Source organism: Argopecten irradians, chromosome 7, assembly GCF_041381155.1.
Source record: "Argopecten irradians isolate NY chromosome 7, Ai_NY, whole genome shotgun sequence".
Classification (NCBI taxonomy): Eukaryota; Metazoa; Mollusca; class Bivalvia; order Pectinida; family Pectinidae; genus Argopecten; species Argopecten irradians.
Genome location: NC_091140.1, coordinates 26,543,770 through 26,561,230, shown reverse-complemented (window position 1 = coordinate 26,561,230; position 17,461 = coordinate 26,543,770). Strand labels below are relative to the sequence as shown.

Genomic DNA, 17,461 nt, shown 5'->3' with positions numbered 1-17,461 from the left:
GGGATATAACTCCATTTTGAATTTAGGAGGTATGATTAGGGCCATTATATAATTGTATTTCTCTTGTACATACAAGATATTATCTTGTACGTACAATAATATGTCGTACGTAAAAATAAGATATTGTACGTACAAATTAATATATTGTATGTACAACCTAGTATATTGTCGTACAAGATAGTATTTTGTACGTACAACGCACAAGATATTAAGTTGTACGTACAAGATAATAACTTGTACATACAAGATAAATAAAATAATATAGTGGCCTTAATATACCACCACAGAAAGGGAATGCAACTAAAATCACATTAGTCAATACCATCATCTCTTTTTGAACATTAAATTAAAGCATACGCATAAAGTAGCAATAACATGAAAACATAGCACTGTTAATTCAATACGATAATATTCTGACAGCGTTTTCCTAACTGGGTCAAATTATTTCAGGTTGTGTTGAAACAAATCTCATTTCTCAGTTTGGTATGCAAAGCATGCACAAGCTGTTAGTTGTAATCTTCACCAATTAGAACGCTAAGGCGAAACAAGCCATTCGTAATCAGGCTAATGTTATGTAAATGTATGGTTATCATATCAGGTTGTCCAGCACAAGGTCCTGAATATGATATGAACACACCTGTCTGTTGTCATTTTAACAGGTACTCGGTGTTATTTCTCTGACAACAAATATAAAATGTCTCTTCCGTGAAATAATGCATATTTCACAGTGTCCCTCAACCTATTGCAAATTGTCCTTTAAACGTATTTCAACGTGTCCCTAAAACAATGGTTAACTCTTTCCTATGGTCTTTATCAATTAAGGTACCAGTGAAAGTTTAGACTTATGATCTCTTTTTCCTAGACGCTAACATGTTATATATTAAAACGCATCATACTTAAAAGAAATGCGTCCACGAGCTACAAACTATACACCAAGTGTCTTACCATAACACACTAAATCATAATATAGTGGTATACTTGGTTCACCGTGAATTGCCTGGCAAAAAGAAATCAAACCCCAATGACACACACTTTAACATGGTATGAAAATGGCATGTGACACAAAATGGTACAAAAATGTGAAAGTGTGTTACAGCAAATGTATAAACATCTTCGGATAATACAGTTCACATTTGCATATACAAATGAAATAACCGAAATGAGCCGACTCAAAAAATTCATGCAAAGGTGTGTTTAATGCTTAGTTACAACAGATGATGGGTGTTCAAGATCCGGAACCTTAATTATCTTTGTAAAGGACTATCATGTTCTTTTACACGTAGGCGGTATTGTGGCTGAATAAACAAACTATTTTTTTTTACTTTTCATGCCTATTTTAACTGTACATGTATCGCCCTGAAGGATTCTACGTTCTGAAGTAGTAAAGATGTCACTTATAACATCACTTTTCTCACTTTTGAATCAAGAACGTGGAAAGATGTGACGCACAAAGAACATTTTCCCACGAAAATTCATCTCTCTGGTCAATTACCTTTCTTTTCCAGCCATTTATAATAACTTAGCCTATTTAACTGAGGTCTACACCTAAGATTATAATCTTTGACCCAGATGGAAGTCCCTGTTTCAAGAGTTGATAATTTGGTTTAGTCTTAGAATTTGTTAATTTCAAATAATTTGTTTTGTACCGATATATTATTCAATCGCTATGAAGCGTAAACTTATTGAAGATAAGAAGATAAGGTTTTAATCAGAATACAGCACCTTAAATGTACAACAGTATAAGGTCGGCTATAAATCCAGAGAAATGACAAAGACAGAATCTTAGCTTACTTCGTACAACACATGCACCATATTTCCATTACTTCAGCTGGGGAGACTCACAAGTGCGTGTGCAGTTACCGGCAGATGGGAGCTTTCAGACGGGCAAGATTTGGACAACAGTTCAGGATAGTTCCAACCTCCATTGACCTTACACTACCCAAACTTAACATTAGAGATACCAAAGCCGCATTGATGTACACAAGATACGATAAATATTTACCAGATAATAACGTCCATGGCCGTTTTGTGCTAACAACGCACACTATCTTTGTCGTTATCTTGTTAACAAATATTCTATAAAAATGTTTTAACACTATTTCATGTTCATTTGGTCGATTGTCCATGTTTGAAGATTTGTATCGTTGATAATCTGAACTTTGTTGGTTTACAATGGTAATAAACAGTGTACTTATATTCTGTCTTTGAATATCGTAGAGCTGTCTCAGCGTCATTATTTTGTGAGAGGTATTCAAGTCGTTTTCTCTAAAACGTATGACGTCACGCTCACACACATGGCGTCATAATCCATACCTACAACGGAAGGGTAGATAACTTTGTAGTAGGAAAATACAGAGTGTTGATATATGTAGTAAAACTGATCTATATATATTTATGTGCGTGTGTATTTCAATCATTATCTGACTAAGTAACTATACTTAATGTTGCCTGAAATAATTAGAACTTCCCCATTATTTTGAATTTGAAAGTAAAATGAAGTATCGCCTGTCCCTTCTCCTTTCAATAATCTTTCATATAATCAAGAAAAAATATCAATATTTTAAATTGAATTAAAAATTCTTTTTGCTATTTGTCAGCCGTATCAGCATAGACGTCATTGATCGACAAATGATGTATGGATAATGTTAGTTTCCGGTAGTAAAGGTCAAATTGGGAAAGGAATTCAAGTTTTGTGACCATCGATCACGGGGCGGCGGCATTATCGATTTTAAGATAAAACATCTGTATGAAGCTAGTCGTTCATACCAATCGTGAATAACGCTAAGACATGGTGTTGCTTTCGTATTTTTTTATCGAGCTCTGATTTATTAAAACAATTTATGGTGTCAGAAAAGTGTTGCATTTCCGATATATCATACCTGATCGACATCATAGCGTTTTTGTATGATTTGACACATGACAAAAGAATCAAATAGATTTTATTGAGAACAGTTTTCGTCTTCTAAATAATTAATCAAAAGATAACGTCGCTATATGGAATCAGCGTAATAGTTACCGGTACGACACTCCATGTATATTCGGCATATTTTGGATACAAATGGGGTTTTATAAGAATAGGAAAATCTCTTTTTATTAAAGTTAAACCAATGGTCTAAACCATGTTTGGTAAAATTGGTAGTCTGGAAGCAAACGAATTAGGCAGTTGACAAATCGAAAAATCTGTAGCACACTAGCAGTGGGAAATTATAGGTATTGTTCAAATATTTATAAGTGAGACTCATATACGTCCTTGATTTGTTTGATGGTTGGTCTGGTTCCATACAAAAATAAGGTTTCCTAGCTAGATATCAGGAATGCGATAAGCTCATTCTACAGGAATACAGATAAGAGATACCGTATGTCTGATACTACAGACACAAACAGATTGATTGTACCTTACTATTAGTGATATTGTGAGCAATATTTATTATAAATAACTAATACCACATCATCTCCTTTAAAAAAAAAAGAAAAGAAAACGACAACCTCATAATCAAAGATAAAAACGATAACAGTCAAACATGTCTGTAAAGACCACCCGATAGACCGAAAATTAAGTGTTTTATAGCCAAGTGGTCTTTTGTACATAGGGAAATTGTTTCAAAATGGATCATTTGAGACCCAGATATCGTGGTCTTTATATAGAGGTGCTCGCTTACACAGGTATCAATTGATACATACTTAGACCTGGGTTAATTTACAATACGGAGTTTTTTTGCGAGATTATTAAATAAGATCATTAACCTGCAATTTATGGTACTAAAAAACGGATTCTTTTGAATACAAACAGAAGATAATCAAGGCTCATAATGTCTTGCATTACACTTCGGCAAATTCTCTCCACAAGTATAACAACTATAACATGTTTTCAAAATAGCTTTTAGAGAAAAATTTACATGAATGCATTTCAACCATTTATAAGATTCATTATAGGCCATCATAGCATCCACCTTAATATGATATAAGTAACAGGATTTCGGCTGAGATAGGTAAAAGCCAGATTTATCGGGCCTCAATGGTCCCTAGCATGATTAGGTATCTAAAAGGTCCGGACTCAAACCGGGCTCCCGAGGCGTATAGTTCGCTAGTAACTGGTTTATCACCCACACGTATTTGACTTCGAACTAGGCGTGCCATATTATACCCGAGTCAACCAGTACTTCTAGATTACTAAAGTACCATTTTAACATAATATCAGTCATTGTTTTAACAGTATCCTTAATAAGAACTACTGAATAAGTTTCATCGGTAGGAAAGGAACATTTAATGAATAATGCATAGGCATAAAAATGTTAAAATGTTCACCTGATTTTTCATGAACTAACAAACTTTTGTTTATGATAAAAAATCTGATATTTGATTGGATAGGTAAATATAACTATTCATCTACGGCTAGCGCAAGTGTTTTTGTCCCTGCAGCCACACCCATCCTCGAAATCGTAAGAAAATAAATGGATATTACATCTGAACATGATCTTTTCCAATTGATTGCTCCCTTAATACCGTTATACATATGTGAAGTACAAGACTTTTACTACTATGCACTAAGCATTTTTTGTTTTTCCGGCGACAATTTCACCAGTTGACAGTATAATGTTACAAAATGGAAAAATTAAGATCAAACCTTGGCAGGAACATTTCTTGCTCCCATGCAATAAAAACGTCTATGTGAAGCAAACACATCAAGTTACATATCGTTTAAATTGTACTATAAGTTTGAATTCAGTTTTATTGGAAAGGTTAAGCTATTTTAAGATTTAAACTCTTCTTTGCCTGTTTAGAACAATTTTATTTCAGCATCTTTATAATGTATTGCCTGTCGTACCTACATGTATACATTACCATCAGACCAAGCGTTATAGTATTATTACCAGTAACAAACAGAAAACGCTATTCCATTTTAGGCATATGATTAACAAGAGGGATGACAACATGTAACTCTGACTATGGGGAGTTGTACTACTGAAACTGAAGTGCCTTTCCCCCCGTCAATGGCATTCACCGTAGACATGACTCTCATCTGCGGTAGAAGTTATCTGGAAGTGCACTACATATCTATTGACCCCTATTATAATTCCTAGATACAGTTACATTGATACCGCCCATGTTTTTTCCCACATTACAGGGTTGGGTTAACATTCCCGAGACTGGTTCAGCCCTTGACACAAGAAACCAAAATCACACGCTCCTCCAAAACTGCAGTCGGATTAAACAAAAACAACAACAAATCTTATATTAGTCTGGTTATTCTTATATCAGAATTCAGACATCCGTACCTGCCTGGTACAGATTCTCTCAAGTTGTCTCATTAAGCGTAGCGTTCTGTTTATGGGAACATTTTACTATTTTAAAACCTGCTGCGTTGGTGGTATCAGAAAGATACGGTGGTTAGGCTTGGGTCAGTGGTCTCTGTGGTATCTATAGTGTGGTACTAAGCTGTTTCGACCAAACGCTGTGACAGGAAGGGCGTTTACACACACAACAAACAGCGCGCGTGTTGGGTACAGATGCTGTGTCGTGTAGAGAGAACAGAGGGAGCGGATCTGAATGAATCCCGCTCACAGTAACATCATATATCCCTGCTGATCTTAGTGTGAGCGTGTGTGATTCTGGCCTATTTCACAGTATTTACTAACAGGTAAGTGTTTTTGTTTTTTTATTTCGTTTAAAAGTATCGAACATGAATCCGTTGTCAATATATTTCAAAAGTTGTTCAGTTTGAGTTTCAAATAAATAAATAGTATTGGCCAGTATCCGACAACATGAAGTGGCTATTGATCGGCCTCATGGTTGAAAACCAGTGCTTTTAAAATTGTTTGGCTCAGAAAACGTTTAAATATATTATGTGATTTCCTAGCATTTCTATATTTAAAAGTAATGTTAGCGAACCTTCTTTATTGATATTCAATTTTAGCTAATGTCGATCTAATCGCGACTCCGCTAAATTTTGATTGTAGTTAAAAGCTGTTTTGAAAGGAATAATAGTGCGGATGGACATCAGAAACATTTTGTATTTGTTAACAAAAATGGAATCTAGGAAACGTTGATTGCGTGTGTTATAATGTACGCCAGTATTGATGCACTACTGAATACTGTGGGGAATTCGCCGTAACAAATAATGTTAGTTAAAGCTGTTATTTGTGGTAATTGATTATATGTTTGGGCGATTAATAGATTACGTTAATGCTTAAATATGCTCGGCGTACCAATATGTATCAATATTGTATCCATATCAAGATTATATGTTTTCTGTTCTTTATATATACATATTTCCTATTAAGTTAGTTGTTTTGTTCCTAAGCTAGGTTTTTCAATGATTGGATGTTCTTTTAAGTCTATCATTGGCTTAACGATGGTCCTTACTTGTGCTTCTTCTCCGTGAAACAGGCAATTGTGTCCGAATGACAAAATGATTACACGTAGAAGATTTTTAAAACAAATTATGAATTATTCCATTAGTTTCATTACTCTAGAAAATGAAACTTTATTGTCACTTTTTTAAATTTCTTTAAATAATTACATCGAATATTGAATTTGGATTTATTTTACTATTCATGGAAATAACACCATAAAAATCAGCATTTTATATTTTAGTATGCACATCTCTATTCAAAATGAACTATTATACAAAGCTTCGCGTTAATCTTGAAAATTGTATTGAATAATTCATTAGCGAATATTGAATGCAAATAAACCTTTATCAGTATACAAAATTGTGTAACTGATCTTTATCTTTTTCGGCCGCATCACAGAGATCAACTAGATAACAGAGCATCTGTCAATCACTGTTGATGTCTCGGTAATTAATTAGTTCCCGCAGATCTGATTTTGACATTTTGCAGTTGTATAATTTTATCGATTAGACTTTCTATCATTCGGGCATAAAAACCAAAGTCGTCTGCGTATCTCCTGAGAATTGCCAATATCCAAGTTCACCACACGTTAGATGTTCACGATTTCAGCTAGTCAAATAAGATTGATTAAAACACTTAAATTGAAATTTCGTCCAATGCCCACACTGATGAAACTGTGTTTAATGTTTAGTCGTAAAGCACAAGATTAATTGGAAATTTAAATATAGCATACGATGGTGTACAGTTCCGACTGACTTCTGACGTGTAGAGAAAATCTTACTTGGAAAAGACAACTGTCAGCATTATCTCCTTCCTTTTGGTCAACAAATTCCATATATAGTAATAGAATTTTGCTAATTTAACGCAGTTTCCACTTTGTGTTGTAAACATGTTTATAACCGCTCTTTATTGGCCTGAACATTTGATAAGATGTAATGCAGTATACTTTTATGTATGTTAATAAACGATCTTTTGTTAATTGTAACTAACGCAGCTATTTGACTTTACAAACGCGACCATTTGATCTATAAATGTTGATGGGGGCCATAAGGAAATTTACATCATAAAAATATTTTACTTATGCGTTTTCTGATGTTCTGGGCAGAGGTTGAGTTTTTCTTTCATATTGTGTTCACTCTCTCTCTATAATGCTGTACTCCTAACACATTAACCGTATATATAATTAATTTTTATGTCATCGTGGTGGCCATTCTTTCTGTAGACAGCATATATACCGAATGACAAAGCTTCTCTATTACTTAATAATTTATGACATATAATGGTATTGCTCACTTATAATGGTATTGCTCTGACCCGTTACTTCAATTATTCGTTAAGTGTTTTAAGTGTTTCGAAAGTTATATTAGATCGCTGCAATTCTTGGTTCCTATTTGTTTCTCTATACCGGTCACAAGTATGAGTAATAGATATCTCCAATAAACGATTTGTTTCTCCGTTGTATCAGTATGATTGACATGTGACCTCTAAAATTTGCATATAAATACATCACAATTTGTTTATTGCTTGCTCTATATTAAGTGATAAGGCATCGATGTTGTGATGGTAACGCCAGTGTTTGATATAGACAAGGAAAACGTTTATAGAAACACCCACGAAACAGCATCTTGATTTAAAGAGTTTTAATTATGATATGTTACAAAGTGTCCATTGTGAAGTGATTGTCCCAACTGCGACTAATATTATTTTGGTGTTGGGTCACGCCTTAATGCTGCATACTTGAACTGTTTAATAATACGCTAAAGTGATAAGTATGTAACGAATTCCGTAGGAATTAATTAATGGTGCCCGATAACACCACGGACGTGTAATGACTTGGTGATTAGATATGGAGGCCTTAATTAGTACTAAGTGAGCCAAAGGCTACACACAACTTGTGGTAATCTCTGTCCGTTAGTGGTATCAGGCCTGGCCATATCGTACCGTAGTATACACAGGGTCTTGTAATGAAAAACCTCGTTTTGTATATTATATTTACATGTACACAACGTACCTCTCTCTTCTCCGTCACTGGTCCCCGTGATAGTAGTTGAAATGATATAAACCATACATTGGGTGGGGGTGGTTGGTGGGGGGTTGAGGCGGTGTTTATCTGTCACATTCTACAGAGAGTTCTATAGGTTGAAACAAGGTAGTACTTAGGGAGGGTGATATAGATGTATGTCATTGTTTATACCCAAGGGGATGGAACATCAGTGTATATTTGTGGTAAGTATATGGTGATTATTGGTCTGTTTATTAGTGTGGAATGTTAGAGGAGAACACTTGACGAATACGCAGTCAACATTGAGGGAGTAAAAGATACATTCAATTTTTATCCCGCAAATATAAGAATTATTTAATACAACCAAAGTGTAATATACATGTACTAGTTTCTTTTTGTCTCATAGGCCAACGAATCGATAAATTCGAAAAATTAATCTAAAAACATTTCATGTTTTCGTTTTATTTTGACCTTTAATCTTTATTGTCATAACATTGGTTTCTACATTGAAAACCATACATCATGTATTGACTCAATTTTGTTTCACCAAGAACTGATTAAACATGGGTACATGTTATTTTAAATTACAAAGCTGAACAGTGATCAAATAACATTTGAACATCTTTTATTAATATTTCAAACTGAAATAATTTATATCAAATAATTAAGTGTTTCACAGGTGTTATGTCAAGCGCTTGAGATGCCAGATATAGCACACGAATTAATATTTCGAACACTCTAATAAATAATTCATATACAATATAAACATCATTAATAATATTAGTAATATATAACTAATTTGTTGATATGTTTAGTGCTCAGGATCACCGATACATATACAAAAATATTATATACATGTCCTAAATGTAAATTTGTGTAACATCTTCATACCATAGCGAAATATCATTTTTCAAGTGATGTTGAACATGTTGCACTTCTTCAAGGTTGGTTTTTTCTTGAAATATGAGAAAATGATTAATGTTAATCTGGGAACGGGGAGTGGCGGTCGGAGGAAATGTTTCTACCAATCAAAATAAACAATCAGATACAGTTATCTTCGATGATATGTGAGTGAAAGACATGATAAGTGTTGCCTAGCTATATGCCTAGAGTTAAGTCCCCTTAAAACTGTCTTCCTTATTTTGAACCCATCGGGATTTTGCTGAAATATGTGAGTAGTGCCAGATGACCTCAGATCCCCTGTAAATGTACTGAGAAGATGCAATTCATTATTTTTTCGTTTAAGTGTATATCCTATTACACTGTATTGATAATCATAGACACATCGGCAAATAGTGCACTCCGATAGCTCTCCATTGTCCGGATATGACACCGTGTGATACTGGTCCGTGTAAACTATTACATATACATTGGTGTATGAAACAGAGAGAAAATATAATAAGGCCGTGTGGTATTTCTTTACCAGTTAATGATGATTATGGTATGACATCAATGATAACTGTTATCGTTATACAGGTGTGTTTGTGTTATAAGGGTAAGTAAGGAGGTATCAGAGGTGAAGCTGTACAATCAGTGTAAATCCCCCTTTTCGGTAAATTCACGCTATTCCCGAATACAAAGCTTCACAATCCAGGGATAATATTACGTTTGATACAATTATTCGCGAACCTCTTAAAATAGTGTATAATGCTGTATCACAGAAGAATAAGTGCCTAAATCTGGTTAACTCTTTCGTCATCGGTTATATTGCGCATGCTATTGTTTCATGCGATATGTTTTTCTCCAGGGCAATGGGTTATTCACTGTAAAATATCTCGGTCGATTGGTTATCCAATGTAATTATATTTCAGCAATTGCAGTGATTTATATTTTTTGTTGCGCTTGTGTAAAATTTATTGACATGTGAGCAAGAAGAAAACTACAAAAGAGAAGCCAAGCATAGTTTCATCTTTCTATGGATGAAAAATTGCTTTTAAAATGCAACGGAGAGATTTGTTATCTGATTTCAAAACAGCCTGTTTGTAATTTTAGAGAAACGCAGTAATGTATGAAATTGGAATTTGAAAGCTCAAAGGCGAAGAACTACGACTTGTACTTGAAATCAACCCCAAGGAAAATTTGCGATGAGGATCTATTGTTAACGATTTCTTTGCCATCTAGGCGTTTGTTTTTGACGTTAATGGAATATCCGATATATATCAGTGATTGGAGATAAAAGAATTTTGTACTAACCGAGCGAAACTACGATTCATATTGCTACGCATCATTGCATTATCGAAAGTGTTTCACGAAAAGATACTAAGTGACGCTAGCCCAATTGGAACGCTAACCGAAAATCGAGCACTTCTGATATTATGTGATACAGAATTTTCAGTTAACAATATAAACTCAAATGAATTCAAACTCATGTCCGGACATTTGTGTAAACTTGCGTATATTTAGGAGGTGTTCCATTTTAGGTATTTGAACTTACTGAAACAGAGTGCAGGGTCAAACTTGTTTCAAAACTCCTTATTTGTAATTTTATGCAGTGCTGACAATTAAATAAATCATGAAATTAAAACTGAAGGTATCTATTTACAAACTGTTAAGACAAAACTCTGAATTCAAGCACTTGCAAGAAATTTTTATTTACAATTATCTTCAAATAGTGTTACATTTTGGGTAGCGCTTAACAAATTGTTAATTGTTACAACGTATCATTTGGAAATTAAGAAAATATTCAATATTTTGAATAAGACTATCAAATACAACATAAACATTTGACATCAAACGCCACTAGGAGAAGGAACAAATGGAATTAAGATTAAAACTACATCCAACAATACTTATTGAGTGTATCTTAAATGCTAATTGGTGCAAATGGTTGGTGCTATACGTTCATGGTAATTGTTGTCATAAAATCAATGGATGTCGTCGGTGACCGACCATTAGTGTTTGCATTCATCGTGACACGCAAAACTATTCAGGCTGGCTAGATATGGGTCAAACAATAACAGATGATATCTATAATATCCAGTGAGGGTAATAAATTGACAACGCTAAAATTAGCCGGAGACAAAATAATATCAATAATGGTATTAGGGGAAACCTATTCTGAAATTTATATGAGGTTTGACGTGAATTTGAGGGGAAGAAATCTGGACCTGGATTTGGCATCTTGACTAGCAAATCAGATAAGGAAATGTTGTCGTCTGTGTCACTAAACATGTTTCTAGTTCAAAACTAATAGCCTAATAAACTAAGTGGTTAAGATGTCCTAACATATTACTACAAACTCTCCACCTCTGGCTCGCGAGTAGGGCAGTTGATAGGTATTGGTTGCTAGTCGGTTGTTTTTCTCCGGGAATTCCGGCTTTCCTCCACCATCAAACCTGGCACGTCCTAATATGAACCTTGCTGTCGATAGGTCGTAAAACTAAACAAACCAAACCAGTCAAAACTAATAAAAGGAGAAAAGACAGTCTTAAATTTCGTTAAGACCTATAAGCTTAAAACTTCCAATGGATTATGCTTGGTCCCTATGTTTTCTCCCTATAAATTCTACACACATGGCTTTTCCATATCTTATCTGTACGTCCCGTCACCATTAGGCCTGCATTATTATAACCTTTCTAGTATAAAACACCTATGTTGGTAAATATTGAAATAACCCTCAGTCCAACCAAGTAAAGCTTTGTAGGTATCTAATGGTCTACTATACCGTACAACCCATACTACTTAGTAATACTCATTCCCATTTTTAGATTGAAGGCTTTGCTGGCAGAAACCGTATACCGAGTCTGAATAACCGAACTCCGTTAAGATCTCAATCGTGTTTTACTAAGCTGCAAGTTGCATGCTTGGTGTTTTAATGTCTTGCGATTAATTTGATTTTAATTGGGCGGAATTACGTTCGTTTTATAGCTCTGTAGTTTTAATTCTGGGCATCATTTAAGGAAAAAAAGACAAAGGAAACAGAGAGGGATGATGTGTTTTGTGTATTGATTATTTGGTGTTTTCCCTTCAAAACATCAAACGGTTATTTCCGGGAGGATTCAATTTTGCCTGTTTTTGCGAACTTTCTTTACAATTTGTTATTGTACAACACAATTTGATTTCGACATAAACACGGATTTAATGATTTGTAAACTTTTTTTTTCTTTTTATCTTTCTTCACTTTTTGTTTTTGCTATATCTTTTTATGTTATCTATAATTTTAAATTTATTTACCTATATCTGATGCCAATCGTTATTGGTATGCCTTAAATCAACGAATGCTTTACGAATATCTACTTACATGCCACGTGCCTTTTCCCTCAAGTTATTGTAACATATTTCATGAACATTCCTTAAATTTAAGGTTTGACTTCTCTATAGGAAAGTATTGCAACATTTTAGGAAGATTCTTGAGATTTTTTCCTAACTTTTGTAATGCTTTCCTATGGGGAAATTTAAGTTAAGGAATTCCTTAAAGCTAAGGAAAGTTCATGAAACTGGACCCTCGACAAAATAAACCACTCACTGACTACAAAACTTCAATGGTGAAATAGAACTCTCACAAATGACAGAAAACTACTTTTGTATTCATGAAACCATCACTCAGTGGTAACGATTTTAACACGTTTGAGTAGAAAGATATGAATCCAACCTTTTATGCCTTCTTAAATTATTCCTCGCAGTCATATACACTGTGAAAAATTCAAGGACTATTTTGTGATTCCAAAGCCTCGAGCAGACGACATGAACTCAATTTTACGATTTTGAAATCCTGAAATGCGTTCGCTTCATTAGAACATGATTTTATTTTCCCACAGCATCAAACCAACAGAATTGCCAATACATTTATCGCTGATATATCGGTCCAAGGTAACCTTGTTATTTTCCGGCGATAAATTGTTCCCTGGTAAATTCAGAAAACTCAGAAATGGAAAGCAATATTAAGGTTCATATGATGTAGTCACCACAAGGATGGATTAGGGATGCCTGAAGCCAAAAACCATACCATACTTGATATTTTGCTTTCCGTACATAGTCTGATTGTTGCTTTGGCTTTGACGGATATGAAGTGAACATCCAATATCAGATGTCTATGCACGTGATCGATAGGTAGAATATATTTGTAAAAGTTTTATAAGCTTAATAGTATTTCATAAAGAATTGAATTTTCTTTTTCTTTCGAAATAATATCGAAAAGTATAATATAATAACCATTCAAACTCGTACAACAGTCTCTTAGACATCTATCAAAGGGTAAACATCCATTCATCGTTGGTGGATTTAAAGAATTCTTCCAGGAAACAAAATCAGTGGTTCGTTCAAGCCAACAAAGCTTGAATGAGATCTTCCAGTGAATGCCGTCCGGAGGCTGTAAGAACTTTGTCTCTCAGTAAATCACGACTAATAAGCGGTAAGCCACATACCGTAAGACCATTCCAATGCCATGTAATACAGAAATGGTCATTGCTTTAAGTGGTCCAGTGGGGTGCGCTCATGGAGACTGTTCTGTCAGAATGGTGTTTATTGCAACACGGAGATATTGGAGTAAACGTTACGTCTAGTGAACGAAAGTAGATTAATTTGTAAATTAATTATATTGCTTCATAAAATCGTTGCTTAGTCTGTTGAACTTAAGGCTTAAGTGATTTAATTTAAAAAATGATAACAACGCTTTCAGTATTTCGGCTGCCATAACTACAGCTTGGTAAAACTACAATAATAAATGTATAAATAAATAGATACATTACTAGATAAATAACAACTGAATAATTCGAGAAAGACGAGTTCATGAAACTTAAAGATTTTTCTATAATTATGATCATCATAGTTAGTCTTTGTGGGATGTTATACTATAAGCATCTAATGGATAATCATTTCATGTCTTTTAATCTTAATTTTGACCAAACTCTCGTTTGATATTGCGTCACCTAGTTTGCCTAGAAATAGCTATTAAAATCACCGATGAATTCCTTACTTCTTTTCATCTTTAGAGATATAGCTTTATTTCTATTTTTTGTGATATTTGTTACGTCTTGCAATGTTTGGCTTGATGTGTTAAACTGTTTCTTTATGTTGAGATACGATCGTGAAGATGCAATTTATAAACTTATACTTCCATTAAAACTGCACTAGGGTAGCGATTACAAGTCTGGTAAAATATCATTCAATTTACACTAACATAAACCTTATAGGACGATAAAAGAAAACGAATGCTATTTAAAAGCCATTCTGTTGGAAAAGTTTCACATTCGTCAATTTTTATTGTTACCGTAACACTGCACGCCGTCACTATAAGACAATAAGTGTCGTACACTGCCGTCCAAGTAAAAACTGAGGCCCCGTTATGTTGGTTAGGCAATGGGCTGATCCATGTAATGGTCGGACTCTGTGACAGCAGACAATATGACGGTATCTCTATAGGTCTCAGGTGGCCAATTCAGGCCTGCTTACACACGGCTTCTTCTCCTTTCCCAGTAAAACCAGATGTCGTTCAGCTGTGTGTTTCATTCTGCATGGTAAGAAGTCTTTGTCCCCTCACAATAAAACCTGTCTTATAGCAGTGAAATATTTGGTTTGTTCTACATTGTCTTCTCACAATATACATGTAACCTGCATTTACTAGTTTATTCGGTTATTCGTTGTCATTCTCTCACATAACCAGCAGCCTTTCAGTAGTGTACAATGTCCTTTCTCAGTAAGGCATACAATGTCCTTTCTCAGTAAGGCAACATGTCATTCAGCAGTGTATTTTGTTTTACAATATTCTCCCACAGTATAACCACCTGTCATTCAGCAGTGTATTTTGTTTTACAATTTTCTCTCACAGTATAACCACCTGTCGTTTAGCAGTGTATTTTGTTTTACATTGTTCTCTCACAGTACAACTATGTCGTGTATTTTGTTTTACAATGTTCTCTCACAGTATAACCACCTGTCGTTCAGCAGTGTATTTTGTTTTACAATGTTCTCTCACAGTATAACCACCTGTCTTCAGCAGTGTATTTTGTTTTACAATGTTCTCTCACAGTATAACCACCTGTCTTCAGCAGTGTATTTTGTTTTACAATGTTCTCTCACAGTATAACCACCTGTCATTCACATGTATTTCGTTTTACAATGTTTCTCACAGTATAACCACCTGTCATTCAGCGGTGTATTTTGTTTTACAATATTCTCTCACAGTATAACCACCTGTAATTCAGCGGTGTATTTTGTTTTACAATATTCTCTCACAGTATAACCACCTGTCGTTCAACAGTGTATTTTTTTTACAATATTCTCTCACAGTACAACCTACTGTCGTTCAACATGTATTTTTACATTCTCTACAGTAAACCCTGTCGTTCACAGTGTATTTTGTTTTACAATATTCTCTCACAGTATAACCACTGTCGTTCAGCAGTGTATTTGTTTTACAATGTTCTTCACAGTATAACCATCTGTCATTCAGCAGTGTATTTTGTTTTACAATATTCTCTCACAGTATAACCACCTGTCATTCAGCAGTGTATTTTGTTTTACAATATTCTCTCACAGTATAACCACCTGTCGTTCAGCAGTTTATTTTGTTTTACAATGTTCTCAAGCAGTACAACTTACTGGCGTTCAGCAGTGTATTTTGTTTTACAACGTTCTCTCACAGTATAACCACGTGTCGTTCAGCAGTGTATTTTGTTTTACAACGTTCTCTCACAGTATCACCACCGTCGTTCAGCAGGGTATGTTGTTTACATATTTTCTGACAGTATCACACCGTCGTTCAGCAGGGTATGTTGTTTTACCATATTTCTGACAGTATCACCACGTCGTTCAGCAGGGTATGTTGTTTTACAATGTTTTCTGACAGTAGAACCACCGGTCGTTCAGCAGGGTATGTTGTTTTACCATGTTTTCTGACAGTATAACCACCGGTCGTTCAGCAGTGTATTTTGTTTTACGTTGTCTTTCAACAATGTGTTTTACGATGTACTTTCGTGTTAAGAACATCTGTCGATTATGCATTGTCTTCTTACAGTATAACCTGTCTTTCAACAAAAAATCCTTTCTATATCATACTGTTGTTTCTCTTCCAGTGTCGTGTTCGGTTCGCTGTAATAATTAGAGGCAACCCGGCTCTAAAAATGACTTGCAATAAGGAATTTAATTTTAAATGCCAGTTTCACTATTGTTCCACATAAACATATCTTTCTGTATTACAGTAAATTGTTTTAAGGTCAATGACCTGTTTCACAATCATTCCTTATCTTTTAATTCTCCATAGGAAAGCGTTACCGAAGTTAAGATTTTTTTTTCTCTTAGATGTTTTTCTTTACTTCTGTTATGCTTTCGTGCGTGGAAATATTACGAGTAAATTAGGTAGTCCCTTAAAGTTTAGAAATGTTTGTTGAACTGACCTCATTATATTATAGATTCACAGCAAACTCTCTTTCGGCAAATTTGGTTTAATTTGTTAAGTTTTACATCTCATTATCAGACAGGGTCATGTAACGATGTGCCAGGTTTGATGTCGGAGAAACCCTAATTACCCGGAGAAAAACACCGATCAGCGGTCAGCAACTTTTTACCTAAACGTATTTTATTGCAAACAAATTTAAAAAGGGATCGGGCACAAGTTATTACAACTTATTAAAGCCCTCTCCTGGCAACTGTCTTACATGAGACTAGAACTCTTAACTAATCGGCCGCCGTGGCCTCCTTTTCGTCAAATATTTTTGCTGTTGATTTTTTTCGACATGAGTTTAACTTTCTTTCAGTATTGTCTTTTATTTTAAATAAACCTGTCAGAAACTGAATGATAAATCTCAATAATAGCGGGTCCATCTAAAGCAATAAAAAAAGACAATTTCGTATTTTTTTCCTAGAAGATTGAGACAGATGGCGCCTGCCGAGACAATTAGACATACGGTCCTAGCTTAGCTTATTAAGACTAACAAACGATATACATATCAATGAGAGCTACCAATACTTATTTGGCGGTGCTACCGATCTCGTATTTCTATATCTGGTTTTTAATGTCAAATCAAATCGTCTGTAGGATCGAATTAATCTTTATTGCATCTCTGTAATGGCGATTGGACGGAGGAGTCAAAAAGCAATTATTTTACAAACGAATTGTATTTGACTGCGAGTAGCACTCGTGTACTGCTCGGTATATTAATTAGCTTTC

General features: G+C 34.6%; 1 protein-coding gene across 2 annotated transcripts in view; it reads left to right on the top strand.

The window, feature by feature from the left end:
- Positions 1-5,184: 5,184 nt before the first annotated feature.
- The window catches only part of LOC138327999 (uncharacterized), a 37,626-nt gene continuing 25,349 nt past the window's right edge, over positions 5,185-17,461 (top strand). For both annotated transcript variants that reach the window (XR_011209149.1, XM_069274550.1), the window contains exon 1: positions 5,185-5,638. The gene's annotated coding sequence lies outside the window, so the exon portion shown is untranslated. The remainder of the gene's footprint in view (positions 5,639-17,461) is intronic.